The following is a 6,509-nucleotide window of genomic DNA, read 5'->3' as shown; positions in this document are numbered from 1 at the left end:
ATGAGTTTTAAGATGGGACTTAAATGCTTCTACTGAGGTAGCATCTCTAATTGTTACCGGGAGGGCATTCCATAGTACTGGAGCCCGAATAGAAAACGCTCTATAGCCCGCAGACTTTTTTTGGGCTCTGGGAATCACTAATAAGCCGGAGTTCTTTGAACGCAGATTTCTTGCCGGGACATATGGTACAATGCAATCGACAAGATAGGACGGAGCTAGACCGTGTAGTATTTTATACGTAAGTAGTAAAACCTTAAAGTCACATCTTAAGTGCACAGGAAGCCAGTGCAGGTGAGCCAGTATAGGCGTAATATGATCAAACTTTCTTGTTCTTGTCAAAAGTCTAGCAGCCGCATTTTGTACCAACTGTAATTTTTTAATGCTAGACATAGGGAGACCCGAAAATAATACGTTACAGTAGTCGAGACGAGACGTAACGAACGCATGAATAATGATCTCAGCGTCGCTAGTGGATAAAATAGAACGAATTTTAGCGATATTACGGAGATGAAAGAAGGCCTTTTTAGTAACACTCTTAATGTGTGATTCAAACGAGAGAGTTGGGTCGAAGATAATACCCAGATTCTTTACTGATTCGCCTTGTGTAATTGTTTGGTTGTCAAATGTTAAGGTGGTATTATTAAATAAATGTCGGTGTTTAGCAGGACCGATAATCAGCATTTCCGTTTTCTTGGCGTTGAGTTGCAAGAAGTTAGCGGACATCCATTGTTTAATTTCATTAAGACACGCCTCCAGCTGACTACAATCCGGCGTGTTGGTCAGCTTTAGGGGCATGTAGAGTTGGGTGTCATCAGCATAACAATGAAAGCTAACACCGTATTTGCGTATGATGTCGCCTAGCGGCAGCATGTAAATACTAAAGAGTGCAGGGCCAAGAACCGAACCCTGAGGAACTCCGCACGTTACCTTAACATAGTCCGAGGTCACATTATTATGGGAGACGCATTGCATCCTGTCAGTAAGATAAGAGTTAAACCACGACAAAGCTAAGTCTGACATACCAATACGTGTTTTGATACGCTCTAATAAAATATTATGATCGACGGTATCGAAAGCAGCGCTAAGATCAAGAAGCAGCAACATAGATGACGCATCAGAATCCATCGTTAGCAGTAGATCATTAGTCATTTTTGCGAGGGCTGTCTCCGTAGAGTGATTTGCCCTGAAACCGGATTGAAAAGGTTCACAGAGATTGTTAGACACTAAGTGTTCATTTAGCTGCTGTGCGACAATTTTTTCGAGGATTTTCGAAATAAAGGGAAGGTGGGACACCGGTCGGTAGTTTACCATGAGGTCAGGATCAAGGTTAGGTCTTTTGAGCAGAGGATGAATAACCGCTTTCTTGAATGCTAGGGGAACAGTGCCAGAGGAAAGTGATAAGTTTATAATATTTAGCACTGATGGACCTAATAATACAAAAAGCTCCTTGATAAGTTTCCCAGGAAGTGGGTCAAGTAAACATGTTGTTTGTTTTATCCCACTTACACGCTGTAATAGTTCCTCTAATGTTATTTCATCAAAAAGAGAGAGACTATTTTGTATTGCAGTATCCGTCGTAGATACAGTTGTATCTACGACGTAACTGAAGTAGTTAGATAATCCATGCACTGTAAAAAATTATATGAATTAATTAATGTAGTATCTATATTTTAGTGATGGATTTTGCAATTTGCGGCCATCTAACGGTTTGAATTATGTCTATTTTCCTTATGATTTAAAACCAGGGGTTTTCAAATTGTGGGGCAGTGCCCCATCAGAGAAGATAAAACAGTTGGCCTGCATAAACTGATTTTCTGGAGTATATTTTGTGGTGTTTCCTGCTCGCCTGGACTGTTTATTCTCTCACTTTAGGACACAGATTGTTGGTGTCAGTTTATTTTGTACATGCATAAAATTACATGTAATACATCACATATTTTCAGTTGTTTCCTTACAGCATGTCCAAAAAGGAGTAATAAGAAGCAGAGTTTATTTAATCCTCCCCCTTTTTATAACAGCAATTGTAACCCATTTGTTGGTTCCCTTTTTGTAACACAACAGTGAATGAAATAGTAAATACATCAATTAATATACTGTATAACGAGTACCGGTAAGTATGAATAATTTTTGAATACATAGACAATAATTAAAGTTCTTATAAATATTTACCGGTAATGTATTTATGGTTTAGCAATGAGATGAATAAGTTTACTGCATTTAAAAAAATTTTTAAATAGGGTTTAAGATGCCTATGAATGTGCTCACTCATCCAGGTCATTGTCATCTTAAGGAATTCAATCGATCGCAACTGGACTGTTTGGTTTGTCTTAGACGTTTTGCCTCATCCAAGTAGGCTTCGTCAGTTTGTGCTCATAGACTTCGATTGGTCGGCTCTAGTCCAGCGGCTGGTGCCAATGACCGTAAGCTTTTTTGGACTGTGATGTCCACATTGGAGAAAACAGGGGCTTTCATTTCGGGTTTTACCTAAAACCCACACATCCTGATCAATACCTACTTTTTGACTTACACCACCCTCCGGAACACAACCTGGGCGTTATCAGAACCCTACAACACAGAGATGATAATGTTCCCTCCAGCCCACAGACCAAGGAGAAAGATCCATCCATTTTCTTCCACTTATCCGAGGTCAGGTCACGGGGGCAGCAGCCTAAGCAGAGAAGCCCAGACTTCCCTCTCCCCAGCCACTTCGCCCAGCTCCTCCCGAGGGATCCCGAGGCGTTCCCAGGCCAGCCGGGAGACATAGTCTTCCCCGTGGCCTCCTGCCGGTCGGACGTGCCCTAAACACCTCCCGAGGGAGGTGTTCGTGTGGCATCCTGAGCAGATGCCCGAACCACCTCATCTGGCTCCTCTCGATGTGGAGTTTTACTCTGAGTTCCTCCCGGATGACAGAGCTACTCACCCTATCTAAGGGAGAGACCCGCCACCTGGCGGAGGAAACTCATTTCGGTCGCTTGTACCTGTGATCTTGTCCTTTCGGTCATAACCCAAAGCTCATGACCATAGGTGAGGATGGGAACGTAGATCGACCGGTAAATTGAGAGCTTTGCCTTCCGGCTCAGCTCCTTCTTCACCACAACGGATCGATACAGTGTCCGCATTACTGAAGACGCCGCACCGATCCGCCTGTCGATCTCACGATCCACTCTTCCTTCACTCGTGAACAAGACTCCTAGGTACTTGAAGAAAGAGTTAAAGTTAAAGTACCACTGATAGTCACACACACACTAGATGTGGTGAAATTACTCTCTGCGTTTGACCCATCCCCTTGTGAGGGGAGCAGTGAGCAGCAGTGGATGAGGAGGTAAAAGGTGACAGACTCAAAACTATTGTCATTCCATATGTATCAGGTCTATCTGAGAAACTTAAAATAATGTTTAACCAACACACCATCCCAGTACACTTCAAACCAGGCAACACCCTGAGACAGACTAGTGCATCCTAAAGACCGGACACCCCACACCTACAAAAACAATCTGGTGTTTGCTTTCCAGTGTAATGATGAATGCACTGATTCATATATTTGGGAAACAAAACAACCACTAAGCCGACGCATGGCAGAGCATAGACGGGCAAACTCTTCAGGATCAAGACTCAGCTGTCTACTTGCACCTCAGGGAGACATAGCACACCTTTGAGAACAAAAATGTACAGATTCTGGACAGGGAGGACAAGTGTTTACGAAAGAGGAGTGAGGGAAGCCAGTTTTGTCAAGGTTGAAAAAAACCATCCCTTAACAGAGGAGGTGGTCTGCGACACCGTCCTTTCAACCATTCCTAAAAGACTCTGCAATTTAGCCTCCAACAAATAACAGGAGTTGGAAACCTTCTGGTGACCAGAATGCCATTTGTGCCATTTGTTTACAACTGAATGGAATGCTTATGTGGGTGATTCCGACTATTCTGGACTGGTAGTTGTCGATCCACAGCGATCGTTCTGCCACACAATACCTCAATGCTAACGAGGGGACATTACACTTCAACACCTGTTGTTGGCTTTGACAGTTAGGATTGCTCGTTTGCATCAAAACAGTTGTTTTTCTTACCTCAATAGAGCGAAACCATCCTTGCCCAGGCACACCCTCCTGGTTTTAGAGTATAAATATTTGGGGTTTTGGCACTAGCTGCTGGACAAGATCTGACCAGTTTTGACCAACCAGTCTTTCTGGCGTCACTTCCTCTCCAAACTCAGTTTGTAAACGATCAATGAGTCCATACAAAGCCAAGAGCCGGAGATTCAAGAAATAGACGGCGCACTTACCCGTGTAAAAAATGTTCCAAGGAGGGGAACCTCAAACGCTGGGTTAGTGTGGCTGAAACGGGGCTTAGGCTGATAATTATTTGTTTAAGGAGTTATCCTGCTTAATGTAGACAGGGCCTAAGTCTATGAGCACGAACTGATGAAGCCTACTCGGATGAGCGGTGAAACGTCTTCCAAGACAAACCAAACAGTCCAGTTGCGATCGATTGAGTGACCTGAGATAGGGTTCAAGATGTTCATCAAGATTTGTCTTTGTACTTTGTGAACACTTTGAGTTTGAACAGTTTCTTAAACTGGATCATGTTAGTACTTTGACTTCCTTGCTTGATCCATTCTATAATTGAATTCCATATGCTGATATACTAAAGGTTTTTAGCATTGGACGTGCATTCAAATGTTTTAAATTACATTTTTATCCAAGGTTGTATTTCTCTTTTCCTGGGTTAACAGGTTTAATTTGGTTTGTACATAATTTTGGCTGTTTGCAAATACACCAAGTCATTGAATTTCAATATTTTTGATTAAATAAACAAAAGGTTTGAGTGTTCTCTATTTTCAACATTATGTGTTATCCGGGAAGAGGTGTCAAACGTAAGGCCCGGAGGGCAAATCTGGCACGCCACATGATTTCAATTTTATGTGACCTTCCACATACTTTTTTTGTGATTATGCTGCATTATTTTTTGTGGCTTGCAAGAAAAAGCTACAAATAATAAAGCACTTTCTAACTCAATGTACGTATTATTCTTTCAATTTTGACAGAAAAACGTAACATTATGTCGTTCGCTTCAGTATTATCTCATCCTGCAACAAGCAAAGCAAGTCATTTGTTAGTAAAACTTCTAGTAATCAAAGAGTTTTCTATGCAAATTGTGTAACAAGGCTATTATACATGTATAAGTACATGTGGTCCTCAATAAAAAAGAAGTTCGAAACACCTGCTCGAGGTAGTCAGATCTAATAATTTTGTCTTGCTCTAACCGAGAGTAACTTTGTTACAAAATATGTTATTATTTTCTCAAGTGACTGCGCCTCACACTTTGAAAAACCCAGATTCATCAAACCAACGTAATTTGTTGTATGCTGTTAAACATATTTAGATATGACATTATCTGCAAGATTTGTATTATACTGCGGTCAAACTTTTCCCCCCTCAAACCTTTATTTCAACAACAATACGATACAAAACTTCATACACAAAACAATCCCCGCATTAGCAACACCTACTTCAAAATGGCAACAATATAATCATAAAAATATGTTAACGTTTGAATGTTTTTTTCATTGACACTTTGAATATATACAAACAAGTTAAAGCAAGTCCAATACATTACAATTAGAGATGTCCGATATTGTCGGCCTATAAATGCATTAAAATGTAATATCGGAAATTATCGGTACCGGTTTTTTTTTATCGGTATCGTTTTTTTTTTTTTTGTTTTGTTTTTTTTATTAAATCAACATAAAAAACACAAGATACACTTACACTTAGTGCACCAACCCAAAAAACCTTCCTCCACACTCATTCACAGAAAAGGGTTGTTTCTTTCTGTTATTAATATTCTGGTTCCTACATCATATATCAATATATATCAATACAGTCTGCAAGGGATACAGTCCGTAAGCACACATTATTGTGCGTGCTGCTGGTCCACTAATAGTACTAACCTTTAACAGTTAATTTTACAAATTTTCATTAATTACTAGTTTCTATGTAACTGTTTTTATATTGTTTTACTTTCTTTTTTATTCAAGAAAATGTTTTTAATTTATTTATCTTATTTCATTTTATTTTTTTTAAAGTACCTTATCTTCACCATACCTGGTTGTCCAAATTAGGCATAATAATGTGTTAATTCCACTACAGTATATATCGGTTGATATCGGTATCGGTAATTAAAGAGTTGGACAATATCGGAATATCGGATATCGGCAAAAAGCTATTATCGGACATCCCTAATTACAATATTCCAAACATTAACAAGATTGAGCATTTTATGTAAACAAAAAATATTAAATTAAAAGTAAAAGACAATACAAATAGATAAAAAATAAATAAAATAACTACAAATAATAAGATATTTAAAAAATGGGCTTATCTGAAACTACTTAAATTCCTCTAATGAGGATAATAATTTAAGGGCTTTTCTACTTTTTACCATCTTCTAAGATGGTATTAATAATTTCAAATCATGAAATCAATGTAAGAATTTGGGTTTCACTTTAAGAAA

This window comes from Nerophis lumbriciformis, linkage group LG28 (assembly GCF_033978685.3).
Source record: "Nerophis lumbriciformis linkage group LG28, RoL_Nlum_v2.1, whole genome shotgun sequence".
Lineage (NCBI taxonomy): Eukaryota > Metazoa > Chordata > Actinopteri > Syngnathiformes > Syngnathidae > Nerophis > Nerophis lumbriciformis.
This window is presented reverse-complemented; position numbering follows the sequence as displayed.